At 38.1% G+C, this 16813-nt stretch overlaps 1 pseudogene; it reads left to right on the top strand.

Annotated features, from left to right (window-relative positions):
• Nucleotides 1–10826: 10826 nt before the first annotated feature.
• On the top strand, nucleotides 10827–13015 carry LOC122469206 (annotated as a pseudogene).
• Nucleotides 13016–16813: the final 3798 nt, after the last annotated feature.

The raw sequence follows: 16813 nt of genomic DNA, 5'->3' as shown, positions 1-16813 counted from the left end.
ATTTGATAAACATGATGAAAAAAAGTGAGTCTCAGAAGATTATAACATTTATTTATAAAGCTCAAAAAAGCATATTAAAAGAATGAGGTATTTAGGGATACATATAGGCCTGATTTTTAAGTTGCTATGCTGTGCTCTTTTGTCCTAAACCTTTGGTAAAATATTTTCTGAATTTTGTTGGTATGCTGGGAGGATAAGAGCTGAAATTTAATGAGAGAAGAGAGATATATAAAATCTGACTATATTGTCACTTCTCAAAGTGAGTTCTGTGGGCCAGAAACCTTGGCATAATTTTGGATCTTGTTAGTAATGCAGAACCTCAGTACTAGTGAGACCTACTGAATCAGAACCTGCATTTTAAGAGCATCCTAGGTGATTTGTATGCACATTAATCTGAGAAGCACTGGACCACAGCACATTGTACAGCCCATTCTCCAGAATCCCTGTTCTTCCCCTTCTCCTGAATTGGCCCCATATACTGTGTTCATTGGGTAGTTCCACAGAAGGACAAAAGAAAGGATCGGGAAACTAATGTCTACTGAGCACCCACTTGGAAATACAGACATATCTAGGGTTACCCTTCTTTCCTCTTTCCCCAATCCCTAATTCTCTGTTATAATCAAGCTTATGGTAGCAGCAGTCATCAACTCCTCTAAATTCCTAAATCTCTGTAATTGCTGTTTAGCTATATGTCAGTAGCATGCTGACTTCTAAGGAAACATCAGAACACCTGTTATTGGTTATACTGTTACGTAATGCCATGTTCCTGAAAAGGATCATGTGTTACAACTTGGGTTGTGGTGTAGGAGTGATTGGGATGAAGCACTAGTGTGTTATTTTCTCAAATGACACCTCTATCTTTTTGAAATTCTGGGTATATTTCACACACTAATGAATGACCTTGCTGGCTGCTAATGCAAGCCAGAAAGCATTAATTTGATCCAGTTTTTACCAAGTACTGATGGATCCTGTCAGGAATAGGGCTAAAAGATGAGAGTAGACATTTCCTTAACTAGATTTTAAAAAAGGACAGACTCTTTAGCTCTGTAAAATGAGTTGACATGTGGCATTAAATTCATTGCTGTTATCTGTCATTGACTTTTCTGGGCAGAATAATGAATGCTAAACTTTGTTAGAAATATGGCTCAATCTTAATATCGCAAATGTGTTGGTAGACCAGAAGGAATGTAATTGTTTTATCAGAATGACTTTGGTTTGTGGAAGTGTAATTAATGGAAGAGATAGCTGATGCCATCAGAATTTTCCATTTATGTTTTGAAAATCCAACAAAAACCTAACAATGAAATATACAAAAAAAATAAATCATACTTCGGAATATAAAAGAGATTAGAGAGTAACTGAGGTGGCTTCTCATTAAGCATGGTGGACAGCATATATGCATTCTCTACCACCGCCACTGAAAGCTCCCTAAAATGACAGCATAGAGATTAAAAAAAAAGTTATAAGTCCCAAGGGCAAAGAGACCAGGAGAGGGGAAAAATACAACATAATTTGGATGCGGAAAACAGATTGCTCTGGTAATTTATGGCCACATAATTAACTATCTCAAAAGTTAATGGATTAAAATAAATATTATATCATACTCTACAATTTTTATGGTCAAAAATTTGGGCAGGATTCAGTTGGGTGATTCTAATATTTCATATGGTATTGACTGTGATTCCTGAGGGGTATTTCTCTGCAGTTGGACTGATTTGGAGTATCCAGGATTGCTTTATTCATGCACTTGAGCAGAGGGAGGTGGAGTCTGGGCTTAGGTGGATCTCTTTCTCTCTCCATGCAGTCTCAGGGCCTTCCAATGTCGTCTGTCCTACAGTGTGGTTCGATTGTTTCCCGGTAGTTCAGGCCATCTAAATGAGTGTCCAAGAGACAGGATCCGTAGGCTGTCACTCTCTTAGGGCCTGGGTCTGACAACTCGCACAGCTCCATTTCTGCCATATTTTATTAGTCAAAGTAGTAATTTCAATAGAACAAATGGGCCAAAATAATTATGGCCATCTTTATTCCCCAGATATATGAATAGTAACAGACCTAGAAGATGAGGAATCTGAAACTTAAGCTAGCAGTGAGGGAAACATCCAGGTCAGCTGAATGTGCTCCAGAGCCCTAGAAACTAGGCTTGGGAATTTCAGGTACTTCTGAAAAGAGGGAGGGGGTACAAGCAGGGCCAAAAATGTAAGGATCAGTCGAAAGTCTATATAAAAGCCGTTAGATCTTCTGATCCCCTTCCACAGTTTGCTGAGCCCCTTCTCCATAGAAGACTAGAGGTTAATTTCTGGAGACGTTAAACGAAGCAGACTCTGGACTTGGGCATAACTGAAAGCAGGTGAAACATACAGAAAACAAAGATATTAGATTAAAATCTTCACACTGTGCCATGAAATCCCCTTCCCCTCATCTCTTAAATGAGCTTTGATGATAATGGCAGGCTCTCAGGTAAAAACTGGAGGATTCCTCTCTTGAGATTTATGTCTCAGAGAAAATTTCTACAGGTGTGGACAGTTAGGGGCCCAGCGGGACAACACCATCAGATCCACTGTCAGTGAAGCAGTCAACAAGTCACATCTACACATGCAGCATCTACTTGGTTTTTTAGTGCCTCATTGTTAAAATCAGCAATCAAGGATCGATAGACATATGAGGCAGGTTCTTTTAGAGACCAAACCAAATAGGGGTGCCTGGGTGACATAGTCAGTTAAGCATCCCACACTTGGTTTCAGCTCAGGTTATGATCTCACGGTCTGTGAGTTTGAGCCCTGCATCGGGCTGTGCACAGATGGCATGGTGCCTGCTTAGGATTCTGTCTCTCCTTCTCTCTGCTCTTCTCTTGCTTGTGCTTGCCTTCTCTCAAAGTAAATGAATAAACTTAAAAAAATTTTTTTAGATGCCAAACCAAATACGTAGAAATAAAGAACATAGGGTAGATAAAAAATGTAAAAAGCAAAATAAAATAATGAAAACTATAATTAATATCCCTAAGTGATGAGAAAATATATTTTATAAATGAAACAAAAAGGACATCAAAGAAACTAGAATTCTTAGAAATAAAAACTATTGGATCACATTGAGGAAACAAAGAAATGAAAACTATGGGGCCAGAAATTAAATATTAAATAGAATCTTTGAAAGATATATTTGAGGAAAATTTATGAATAAAACAACAAAGAGATGAAAAATTTGAGAAATTATAAGAAAGTTAAAAAATAAGTTCAAGTGGTCCCCTATCCAGGTGCTAGAACAAGCAGAGATAACAGAGAAAACAGAGGGGAATAAAAATTGGGGAGAATTATCAAATAACAGGCTAGAGGCTATGGACTGCCAGACTGATAGGGACCACTGAGAGAAAATAGGACAGATGAGAAAAGGATCCACACTTTGGTACATCATCATGAAATTCCAGAAAATTGACAAAGAGAAACTCCCAAAGTCTCTGAGGATGAAGAAAATTGACCAGTTTTCAAAAATTGTACTCAATTTCAGATGAGCAACCCTGAATACCAGAAAATAATGGAATGACATATTCAAAATTCTGATTGAAATGATTTCCAATCTGGAACTCTGTGTTCAGCTAGGCTATCAGTCAAGTGGGTAGGAAAAGGCATAATGCCTCTACCTGGTTAAAATGTGATAGAATATATTCAGCACGAAAAAGTTGTGAGTGATAATTTCTGTTTATGCATTCAATTCTCAATTAGACTCTAAAGTTCCCAAGGGATATGATTTTAATTTTGATTTGTCCTACATAGCATCTGAATAAGGTAGGCATTTATAAATGGTGTTTATGAATAAATGGACTCTGTTCAGCTTTAAATCATGATTATTGGAATCATGTGCTGAATATAATAGCATTGCTATTATATTGCTAAATAAATATATTGCATTGCTAAATAAGTAACTTATTTTCTTAGTTGCCGTTTCTTGATACCATACCTATGATTTATTCTCAGATGTTTTTTCATGAATTGTCTTTATTTAGAAAAAAATTTTTTTGTCTTCTTATTCTCTCATTTGGTCCAACAGTTCAAAGAATTTGTGGCTTGAATGTTTAAGAAGAAGAGTGGAATAGGATGCTCACATTTGTTATAACAAAATACTTTTGGAGCCTTTTATGGTGATGTTGGCCTGATAAAACTAGGTACCAATAAATTAAAGACAAAATTTGAATTTTCCCTGTTGTAATTACTATCTGGACCAGTAATCAGGCGCTTAATTACTCTCAGCATTACTGTTGGTAATAAAGTGTTTATGGCCACCAGTGAATAGGAGCTATATTAAATAAGGGAACAAGCTGATTGATTTATACAGTAGAGGGAGATGGCTCTGGACCCTAGGAATAGCGGCTCAAGGAGAACTCAGGGATCTGTAGGAGGACCTGAAAATCAGAAAAGACTACAGTTAGAATTGTCAAAAACAACAGAGATCAAGAGGGACAGTACAGGGAAAGTCAGCTTGGATCAGATGCAGAAGTATTCAGCGTCTTGAGAAAATTCAGACTTCAGAATGATAGGAAGAAAATTTGACCTCAGGTGGTTGAACAGAAATATTCAGAACTAAATAATATAGGAAGTCACTCATTAACTAATGCACACCTATTTGTTTTTATTTGCATGTAGGTAATAACTGTAATTTCTTCTGCTTGTAGCAAAGCTTTTACTTTTTTTTCTTTTTTGCTTTTAAGAAGACTGACTTGATAATGTGGGATTTCTCATTGAGATAATTATAGAGGGTATGGTAAGAATTTCATATCACTAGCAAGAGTGTAAAAAAGAGCCTTCTGTGACCTCACACATCCTAATTAATGTACAATCTTATGATGGAGGCATTTTATTACTTATGCTCCCAAGGCAATACCAAGGTTGATTGCTACCACTGTGTTCACCCCTGAGCTAATCATTGACAAATTCTGTGGTGTGCTGGGAGCTGTACAAGGGCAAGACTAGGACACGGGGACAGTGAAGAATAAATGCCTTTGTGGTGGAGATGCCAATCATCTCTTTCCTACACACTCTTTTCATTAGGGAATCTGCCTTCCTGTAATCTGTGGCAGGGGTAGCCTTATGTATCACATGACATTATGGCTGACTGGACCATGGATGGACATCTGAGCCAAGTTAAGTCTGGAATTTGGAGCTGGGATACTGAGAGCTTGATTCAAATAAACAGCGGTAGGCACTGGACCCAGGAGATGATGCAAATTTGGGATTTGGGGACTTGTTGGCCACATGCGGTCATTGAGAGGGAAGGAACAGTAGACACAGGTAGATTCAGCTAATGTTTGACTGCTGCTGGGTGGAGAGTGATAGTGATTGGCTTTTTAAATCCAAGTCTTATTCATAGGAGTCCTAATTTTACTTAGGTACTTTGAGGATGTAAACTTCAGATACCCTCTACTTCCCATAGATTGAACGAAATTCTGCTCTTTCAACAGTAGAGTCACATTCATCATTCCATTCAGTTTTTCTAACCCAGCAATAAAATTGACCCACTGAATACCAGTTAATATATGGTTACAGAACGCCCAGTCTGTTGCAATCACATGATTTCACAACTACTTGGATTTTATCTGTCTCCTTTAGAAGATTATAATTCCCTGAATTTTTAAACAAGGAATCTACACCAGTTTGTTTCACATAACATGTGGCCAATGGCTTTTTGAAATCGGATATTTCCTGAGCTGTAGTAAACTTGGCTTATGAGAAACATGTTTAGTTTAATGCTCTAATATAATAAAATAATATTCCTAGTACTAAATATTGACATATATTTTCAATAAATTTCCTTTAGAGCTGTTTATATGAAAAGCTTGGTGTATATGTGTGTTACATTGTGAGTATCCTCCCAAACGATTGATTGCATTAAGCATATCAGGTCCTTTATGACTCATAGAGGAATTCTAGAGTCAACAGCCTGCCTCTTAACAACAGGCATGAGGAGCAGAGCCTGGCAGCATGTGGTTGGAAGCCTTTGGTCATTATGGTTCCCAAATAGTCATTCTGATTCCAAATGGTGTACAGGGCAGATGGTGGGCTTCTCCACCTTTAAGAACATTTGGATGAGCATGTATCACTGTAAATTCAATTATTTGGCAATTGTTAAGTAAAATCATCTTTAGAAAATAAACTGTCTTTAGAGATATTTTCCCAGTTCCAAATTAAAAAAAATATTGCCTATATAATAACACAACTGTAATATTGAATTAAGCTGCCTATTTATTGACTTTCCCAAGAGATTTCTTTCTTGCTTTTCCTGTGATACATTGTAACATTACCATAATGGGACTTTATTATTTCTCATTTTCTGCATGCATTGCTCTGATAATTGGGAAAAGTCAGAAAATCCAACTATTGAAATGAGTGACCTTTACGTTTGGAAAACTAATTTGTTCTACATAAATATAGGAGCTCACGTTACATCACTTAAAATACACAAGACTGACCACTGTCAATTTAACTTTTTATTAAAGGAAATTATTTGCTTAATCAAAATATGTATACCATATCTTTCTGTTTGTTTGTTTTCTTTTTTTGGTCACTTACTGTATTTTATTTTTTGCCTCCTTCTCCCAAAATTCAACAATTTTTTTGATATTTATTTTTACACTTGAGAATTTAAAGATTTTAGATATAGGCAGTAATCAATGTCCAGGAAATTAGCAGCAAAAGTGTCATAACTGATACAGGCAGAGAAAGTACATGATTTATTCACCTTCCAGCCCAGTTTCCTCCCAGAACTCCTGTTGGAGGAGAGAAGCCTTGTGCTTTAGGACATCTTGTTCTTTTTTTAGTTGTTGTTTTTGTTGGTGGCAGTGTTCACAGTTGCAAATTACATCAATTTGTACTTTTAGAAACCTATAGTGCTATGGAATCTGTCCCTAAGTACTTTCCTACTTCTATTTCTGCTTTCACATCCTAGGTTTTTGCCTTGTTTAGTATTCAGCCTAGTTCTTTGTCCCTTTGATGAGGGGAAAAAACATTTATATATAAAAGGACTGCCAGTCCTGAGGACATTACTTGGAACTCTCCAGCTGCAGGCAGGAACCACTGAGTTCTCTCCAATGTCACTTCCCATGGTCATGAGCTGAGGGGGCCAACGTTCTCAGGGCCAGTTCCCACAAACCTCACATCCCTGCTTACCTTAAGTTTTGCCATTACATGATGAGACCTTCCAGATTATCCATTATTTCAAAAACAATTCTCCTCTCATTGCTCAGAGCATACTCTGGTCTGATGCTCTCTTCTGCCTTTCCCTGTCCAGACTCTTCCACTCTGTCTTCGGGAGCCTAGGGTCTGTCACCTGTAAGCGGCTCAACACCTCCGCCCCTTGTCTGATCGTTCCTATGACATTCTTGTTCAAGTGACACCAGCTTTTACTGGTACCACTCCCTCTGCAGTCCCTCCAGAAGTAGCTATGTTTTTTCTCGTGCTCCGTGTGCACTTCAGGGCTTGGAGGTGAATAGATGGCTTCTTATTTTTCTTCATTGCCTACAAATCTCTTTTTGTCTCTTTAAATACCTAGTTCTTTAGTTCCCAACTTCAGATGTTACCATTACTTCACCTTGTGGTGCCATCTACCCTCCTCTCAGGTGCCTCCTCTCACTACCGGTTCCTGGGTGACTGTGATTGTGGCTCATTCTTCTCTTGTTGCTGAGTTCTGCTCTCAGCTGCTTCAGGAATCTCTTCCTCCTCTCCATTTTCCTGACTTGTATATTTACTTATATCTGAAGCTGGTATCACTGGTGACTGCACCACCTCCCGCATCTCACTTTCCTCTTTGATTTTGCCTCCCAGCCTGCTGACCACTACCTCTTAGCCTATATCCACTTGATAGTGCTACATCTTAAAGACTTCCTATCAATTGTTCCACATTTTGCTGTTTTAAACCTGTTAATGTCCTCCCTCCCCTTTTTCTCCAAATTAGATTCCGTGTTTTGGCTCTATAGCCATTCCCTCAGTAACATCTTTAACTCTCTTGACCCCCTTCTGTATGCACCTAAGCAAACGTGAGTCCCTCCTAGCCCCAGTTATTTGTGTATCCTGGCCCTACACCAGAGCAGGTGAATGGCGCGGGATAATAATTACACTATGCTGCTCACAGGCCTTGCCTCAGGTTTAGGACCCCAGATCTCAAAATCATCAGACACTCAGAAAATTCTATTTCACTTTTCCAGTAAATTCACCTTTCGCCTCCCTAGATGACTCTTTCATATCTTCTCTTTAACCCTTCAGTTTCAAGACACTACTTATTCTTTCTTACTTTCAACTGATAACTTGGCTTTGTATTTCCTAGAGAAAAGAGATGCCACCAACAAGAAATGCTTCATGTTTCTACCACCCACCTGTATTGTTAGCCACATATTCTGCCTTTCCTCCTCTGTTGCTCTTGACTTGTGTTCTTGATCAGTTTGCTTCTTCAAATCATTCTTAGGTTTTCCAGCTCCCTGTCTTTAGCACATCTCTAAATGTTGGATTGCCCCAGAGTTTTTTTTCAGCTCCGTAATCTTTTCTAGTTACACTTTCCTGAGGAGAGCCTGTTTAGTCCCATGGCTTTAAATACCATCTCTGTGCTGATGGCTCCCAAATTTTTAGCTCCACCCTAAACTCTGTCCTGAGCATCAGAAGTATACTCTGACTGCTTACTTAACATTTTCACTTGGGTGTCTTTTAGACTTTTCTAATCTAACATGGTCAAAACTCCTAGTTTTCTCAAAAAGAAATAAAAATCTATTCTCTCTCAATCCTTCCACATACCAGCAAATGGTACTGTCATCCATCCAGTGGTTGTTCAGGCCAAAATTGTGGAAATTGTTGTTGAATCCTCTTTCATTCATTGTCCCTGTTGAATCCACCAGCAAGTCCAGTTGCCCATATTTCCAGATTATATCCTGAATCTGACCACAGCCTATCATTTTTCAGACTTACACCAAATTGTCACTATGTCTTACTCAGTGCACTTAAAAGTTCCTGAAATTAGCACAACTCACATGTCTATGTTTATTGTCCACTTCCCCACATTAAAATATGAACTCTTTGAGCATAGAGCCTTTGTCTTATTCATTGCTGTGTGCCTAGTGCCCGTACCTGGCACATAGTAAGGGGTCAGTAAGTAGTTTCTCCTGATTAACATTTCAGTCTATGGAGTCTGTCTTTCAGAGTAATCATTGAACTATATGGAAAGTATTAAAAACTTACATTCCTGAAATCCGAGCAAATTGTCTAGTGTCTGTGCTTAAAATTTTAAAAAGGTAATTGATCATGCTGGTGCCTAGATTTCAGCTCCAAACTATTCACATGACATGACTGTAAAGAGATCATTTAAAAACATATATACCTGTGTATATATAATAACACAAAAATATATACAATTATATGCACATATGTGTGTGTATATATACACATAAACATATATGTACATTTAGTATATACATGCACAAGCTTACTATTTTATAAATAGAGTCATATTGTAGATGCAGTTTTTTCCCTTTGTTATTTTTTATTTGCTTCTCCCTTCCCTACTTGTCTTTACCTATTACTATAGTTCTCCCAGCCCCCAAATAACCATCTGCTTTGTTTTTCTCCTGAATTTTTCTTCTGTACACTATTGTAAGTATAAAGACGTAAATACATTTGTTATATGTATTTAAATATATAGCTATAGAAAGATATTTGGTCATTGTTTTACAAAAATGGGATCACATTAAGCTTAATCTTGTGCATTTCACTATTTAAAAGGATACCTTTAGCAATTTGTTGCAAATGCTTCTTCAAATTACAGGTTCCTATTCTTGCCATAAAAAAACTAAGACTCCATTAAAACACTCCTGTGACATATAAATGAAGAGAGAGGGCTGAAGAATTATATCACTCTATTGAATAGGCCCTAAATAGTAGTTCAAGTAAGAATAGCCTAGGGGTTATTAGTATGACTAGTGATGGAGTCTTGAGAATTGTGTATATAAGTACGAGGACCCCTGCAATGTTGCTGTGGTAATGAGAGCATTGGTTTGGGAGTAAAATAGCCCAGATTTTTTTTTTTAGTTTATTATATAAATTTTTATTTTTTAAAATATTTTTTATTATTTATTTATTTATTTATTTATTTATTTATTTATTTATTTATTTTTCTCCCTCCCACCCCCCATCAACCCTCAGTTTGTTCTCAGTTTTTAAGAGTCTCTTATGCTTTGGCTCTCTCCCACTCTAACCTCTTCTTTTTTTTTCTTCCCCTCCCCCATGGGTTTCTGTTAAGTTTCTCAGGATCCACATAAGAGTGAAAACATATGGTATCTGTCTTTCTCTGTATGGCTTATTTCATTTAGCATCACACTCTCCAGTTCCATCCACGTTGCTACAAAGGGCCAGATTTCATTCTTTCTCATTAAAATGGCCCAGATTTTAATTCATGTTCTGCAACTGACACAGTGGCTAGCCTTTGGCAATTCATTTAATCTCTCTGGGGTAACCTAATTTCTGGACAGAAGACTTGGGTTCAAGTTTATTACTAGGATTGTAATCTTATAAAGATCTTAAGTTATTAAGTTCTCTGATCTGCCAGCCAGAGATGGTAATAATATTTGTCATACCAACCCCATAGGTTATTGTGTTGGATTCTAGGAGATCAAATATTAAAACATTTCTTAGATTGTGATGTGATTTACAAATGGGAGTGGCCATTATTTTTTTTTCCTCTCACATATCATTTGAAGGCTGTAACAGACATATTTGAGTGTTAGTTCAGTTGTTCCCTGTCCATTGTGGTAGCTACTAACCACAGGCAGCTATTAAGCACTGGCGACGTGACTAGGCCAGATGATACAGGCTGTAAGTGCAAATGCACCCAGGATTTTAAGACTTAGTATGAAAAACAAAGTAAAATATCTCACTATTTTTAAATATTGATTAGTTGTTTAAATGATGCTTTGCAAATATATAGTTAAATAAAAATATTATTAAAATTAATGTCACCTTATTATTTTTTTCTTTTTAATTTAAAATTATTTATGTGTCAGGAATCACTCAGTTGAAGGTATGACCTTAGTGAATATGTTTGTACCAGGTGGGCTTGCTGCCTACCTGCAGCTGGCACACGGTGGGACTTTTAGACTCTTCGGAATTCCCTGTCCAGGGCTCCTGTAGGGTCACTTCCAGCATGAGATCAGGTCTACCCATTTCAGGTAAATTATTGGCACGTGTGGGCTCCTAAAGAGCTAGCAACCTAAAAATGTTCTGCTGTTTTCCTTAATTAGTTTTGATGGATTAAGTTCCCTAACAGCTGGTTGTTTATATCATAGGAATTCAGGATGGTTCGCACATTCTGTCTTGTTCTTGCTTTGATTACCTGCTCAGCCTTCAGCTCTGATTCCTGCCTGATTTTACACTGCAGCTTTCATCTCTTTAACTGAGAGTCTTTTGTGATGACCTTCTCTTAAATCCTCCATCAGCTGGGTCCCCCTAAGCCCATCTCCTTGTTAAATGTGCAATATCTCATGCCTGATGGCTGTAAGGTCATAACCAGTGGTCTGGCTTCACCTCTTGAGTTGAATCCTAATGTTAACAGCCTTTGTTACCACTGAGGCTGGGCTCTAACAAGGATCTTGTTTGTTGTTTATTAATTTTTCACTTACATAGTATTAGGCTTCATAGTTACTATATACAGTACTGAGTAGATTGTCTTTTAATAATGCCACATTGGTTCACTGGTGTATCAATAGATGAGGCATATACATTAATCTGAACAACTTGGAAGTATAAATGCAGAATGAATGCATTCGAAAGTGCGAATCTTGTGTTCACTAACCTTATGATGGCGATCATTTCACAATATACATGTACATCAAGTCATCACATTGTAAACCTTAAACTTATACAAAGTTATATGTCATTTATTACACACTAAAGCTGGGGAAGAAACCCCAACTATAACAAACCAAAGCACAAATCTTGAGAAGCTATACAGATACTCTAATAACATTGCCAATACTTAAGCATTACTTTACCGTCACGCTTTGTAAGGTTTTATTTTTATTATATCTGCATTTTGTTTCTAGAGTTTCAAGGGACTCAGTCCTAGTGCAGAAATAAAATGTACCCATCAGAATATCCACAGCTCACCTAAGGATGGTCCAAAGCTGGGAGGGAGGTATGTGCAGCTGGCTGGCAGAACCAGTATTCCAAAGAATGAGGGCAGGATAGAATGGTGAGCTAAATCAAACAAAAGTCAATTTGACTGCGTGTCCAGAAGATTAACTACCTGAAATAAAAGGTGGAGAAAACATGGTTTAGCAACATTATAAGAAAAAAGAAGAATGGTCTTGAACTAAATTATTAATATGCGATTTCAATTTCAGGGAGATGTGACTTACTTTGCTATCTTTGAAAATACATACTTTTAAGCCACGATGTTATCTTAGTTGTTCTTATCTTACTTGTTCTGGCTTTGGAGCCAGAAAGATGAAAAGCCAGGTGTGTTTTACTTTATGTATAAGTTTGTAAACAAACTGAAATCTTTCTTGTAATATTTGTAGCTTAGGGAAATATTTTTTTCAAGACTTAAACAATAAGAGGATAATTGAGTAATTCATAGTTTCCTCATCTATTCAGTAATTCATTACTCTATGTAAAGTTATACTTTAGAGTTCCTCTGGTGATTACACCTGGCTTGGCCAGTGCCCATGAGGTTATACTGGCTGGATGGTGTCAGGTGGCGGGGGTAGCTGGAGTGATGGCCTTTTGTTGGCCCCAGTGACAATGGTGGTTTTCACAATGAGGTGGACATTGAGGACTTCCAGTAAGATGAAGACTCAGTGATGTTTTTCTACCCCTGCTTGTGTGGAGATGACTTCTCCATCACCAAGAAAGATTTGGAGACTGGGAAAGATGTGGCAATGTGTTTTAGTTGTTCTCTCATTATAAAAGTCATTGATGACCAAGACCAGTTTATGTGTGGAGAAACAGTTCCAGTCCCTTTGACCAATAAATAATTAGTTAATAAGTGCTGAAGAAAATTTTAGGAATCCAAATGCCTAGCAGTTGGAAATGAGCCAAAGTGGAAACATCAAATACAAAGTTACTGGCTTCTTCACAGGAGACAACCATTTTGTGGTTTGCTATTCTGTTAGATGGTGGATTCTTTCCACTGACTTCTAAGTTAATCTTCAATCAAAACAGCAAGTGCATGGCAGGGCATACCTGGATTTTGTGCTCAAAACTTTGAATTGGAAGTGTTCTTAATTCTCTACCTGAGTTTAAAGGAAGATAATTTCAGATAAGTGCTTTCTTTCTCTCAGTATCATTTTTTAGTGAGCTTGTTTTTTTATTTTATTTTTTCCTTTATTTTAAATTTAAATTTTAGTTAACATACAGTGAAATATTGGTTTTGGGAATAAAATTCAGTGATTCATCACTTTATACAGCATCCAGTGCTCATCATAACAAGTGCCCTCCTTATTACCCATCATCCATCTAGCCCATCTCCCACCCACCTCCCTCCATCAAACCATAGTTTGTTTTCTATCATTAACAGCCTTTTGTGGGGGTGCCTGGGTGGCTCAGTCAGTTGAGCTTCCAACTTTAGCTCAGGTCATGATCTCGTGGTTGATGAGTTTGAGCCCCGCATCAGGCTCTGTGCTGACAGCTCAGAGCCTGGAGCCTGCTTCAGATTCTGTGTCTCCTTCTCTCTCTGCCCCTCCTCTGCTCATGCTCTGTCTCTCTCTGTCTCAAAAATAAATATAAATTAAAAAATAAAATAAATAAAATAAATAAAACAATTAAAAATTTTTTTAGTATTAAAAAAATTAAAAAAAAAGGAGTCTCTTGTTGTTCTGGGGTGCCTGGGTGGCTCAGTCAGTTGAGAATCTGACTTTGGCTCAGGTCATGATCCCACAATTTGAGTTCGAGCCCCACGTTGGGTCACTGCTGTTCAGTGACTGCTTAGGATCCTCTGTTACCCTCTCTCTCTCTGCACCTCCCCCACTTGTGCTCTCTCAAAAATAAATAAACATTAAAAAAAAGTCTCTTGTGGTTTGTTTCCCTTTTGTCTCCTGCTCCCTTTCCCATATGTTCTTTGGTTTTGTTTCTTAAATTCCACATATGAGTTAAATCATAAGGTATTTGCCTTTCTCTGATTGACTTATTTTGTTTAGCATAATACATTCTAGCTCCATCCATGTCATTGCAAAAGCTAAGATTCTGAGTAATATTCTATTATCTATCTATCTATCTATCCCACATCTTTTTTATCCATTCACCAGTCTATGGACATTTGGGCTCTCTCCATAGTTTTGCTATTATTGATAGTGCTGCTATAAACATTGGGGTGCACGTATCCCTCTGGATCTGTATTTTTGTATCCTTTGGGTAAATACCTAGTAGTGCAATTGCTGGATTGTAGGGTAGTTCTATTTTTTAGTTTCTTGCGGAACCTTTGTATTGTTCTCCAGAGTGGCTGCACCAGTTTTTATTCCCACCAACAGTGCAGGAGTATTCCCCTTTCTCAAATCTTCACCAGCACCTGTTATTTCTTGTGTTGTTAATGTTAGCCATTCTGTCAGGTGTGAGGTGGTATCTCATTGTGGTTTTGATTTGTATTTCCCTGATGGTGAGTAATGTTGAGCATCTTTTCATGTGTCTGTTAGCCATCTGGATGTCTACTTTGGAAAAGCATCTCTTCATGTCTTCTGCCCATTTCTTCACTGGATAATTTGTTTTTTGGGTGCTGAGTTTGGTAAGTTCTTTATAGGTTTTGTATACTAACCCTCTCAAAAATTTGAGAGAGAGAGAAAAAGAGAGCGAGGCAGAGGGAGAAGGGGAGAGAATCCCAAGCAGGTTCCACATTGTCGGCCCAGAGATCATGACTTGAGCTGAAATCAAGAGTCAGATGCTTAACCGACTGAGCCACCCAGGTGCCCTAAAAATAAATTACACTTTAATAGAAGGTCCAGCTGCTTGTCTAGTGGCTATTGAAAATGTAGATGCTATGAGCAGAAACAAACTTTAAAGACTTGGCATTTTTGTGCTTATGGATTTATGGGCAATTTGTAGCTAGTTTCCTCCCTGCATGGTGCTGCAGAAGAACCAGAGGACTAAGTTAGGTGGAAAGGTGATACTGCTTTAATTGTTGCACACATTTAAATTCTAAGGTCCTGGTGACATTCCTTAAGATGCTTGTTCCCAATAAACAAAAAAATAAACTCAGCTATAAGGTAGGCTTCCCAACATCCTTTGTAATGGTCTTCTTAGGTGCTGTTTATACTGAACTCTTCTGAAAACTGTGAGAGTTGGGGCGCCTGGGTGGCACAGTCGGTTAAGCGTCCGACTTCAGCCAGGTCACGATCTCGCGGTCCGTGAGTTCGAGCCCCGCGTCAGGCTCTGGGCTGATGGCTCGGAGCCTGGAGCCTGTTTCCGATTCTGTGTCTCCCTCTCTCTCTGCCCCTCCCCCGTTCATGCTCTGTCTCTTTCTGTCCCAAGAATAAATAAACGTTGAAAAAAAAAAATTAAAAAAAAAAAAAAGAAAACTGTGAGAGTTGACAGCACCTTTTCCAACCCACCAGACTTGTATTTGCATTTTTGATGATGATACAATAGCTTCAGGTCCATAGCTCAGTGAAATACAGTGTTCTGTGTTGAAGGAAAATGAGTGATGAGGACATGTTGTACTCTACTGATTGAACATAATGCAAGGACGGCTTTGGTTTGATGTGTTTGTATTATCTAAAAATCTTGCTTCTGACAATGCTTTGGCTCTCTTAGTCATCCTGCAAGGCCACAGGCCTGTCTGCACCCCTGTCCTCTGCATTGGCCTGCCTTTGTCCTGTGCCAGTCTTTCAGCACAGCACAGCAAATGGCTTTTCTATCATAGAGGACATCCTGTTAGGGGCCAATGAAGAATATAGGTCCTTTAAAAAAACAAATCGGATTTCTTCATCTCTATGTGGTGATATTTTTCTCCATAAAAATAACAAAACTTTTAGGTTTTAGTTTTGTAACATTTGGATATCTCTATCAGATGATTTTTAAGGGAGCAGGTACAAATTTTGATTAGCCACTTAAAAAAAAACTTTTTTTAATGTTTATTTGTTTCTGAGAGAGAGAGAGAGAGAGCAGAGGAGGGGCAGAGAGAGAGAGTGAGACACAGAATCCAAAGCAAGCTCCAGGCTCCGAGCTGTCATTACAGAGCCCAACATGGGGCTTGAACCCATGAACCATGAGATCATAACCTGAGCTGAAGTTGGACACTTAACTGACTGAGCCACCCAAGCACCCCTTAATTAGCCACTTTTTAAAAATTTTATTTTGAGAGAGAGAAAGAGAGAACAAGAGAGAGCAAGTGGTGGAGAGGGACAGAGGGAGAGAGAGAGAGACAGAGAGAAAGAGAGAGAGAGAGAGAGAGGGAGTCAGAGAGAGAATCTTAAGCAGGCTCTATGCTCAGTACAGAGCCTGATGCAGGGCTAGATCCCATGGACCTGGGATCATGACCTATGCTCAGATGAGCAACCAACTTCCAGGTGCCCCTCAATTAGCTACTTTTAAAGAAGTTATTGTGGTTAATTCTTATCACAATAGAGATAAGATAGAGATCTTATTTGATAAAGAATCAGCTGGCAAAGGAGTGATTCTTCAGGGCTCCTAGTTACCTGACTAGTTAAAGTATGTTAAAGAATGTCACAAAGATGTAATATGGAGCCTTTTGAGTGCACACAATCTCTTCAACTATTTCTTCAAGAACTGTTGAAAAGTGTTAGCTTATTAGAAGACTTATAAGTCATATAAGCTGAAACTATGCCTTAAGCTAATTTCTC

The sequence above is a fragment of the Prionailurus bengalensis genome, chromosome B1, assembly GCF_016509475.1.
Source record: "Prionailurus bengalensis isolate Pbe53 chromosome B1, Fcat_Pben_1.1_paternal_pri, whole genome shotgun sequence".
In the NCBI taxonomy this organism is placed as follows: domain Eukaryota; kingdom Metazoa; phylum Chordata; class Mammalia; order Carnivora; family Felidae; genus Prionailurus; species Prionailurus bengalensis.
Note: the sequence above shows the minus strand (reverse complement) of the source record. Positions and strands in the feature narration are given on the sequence as shown.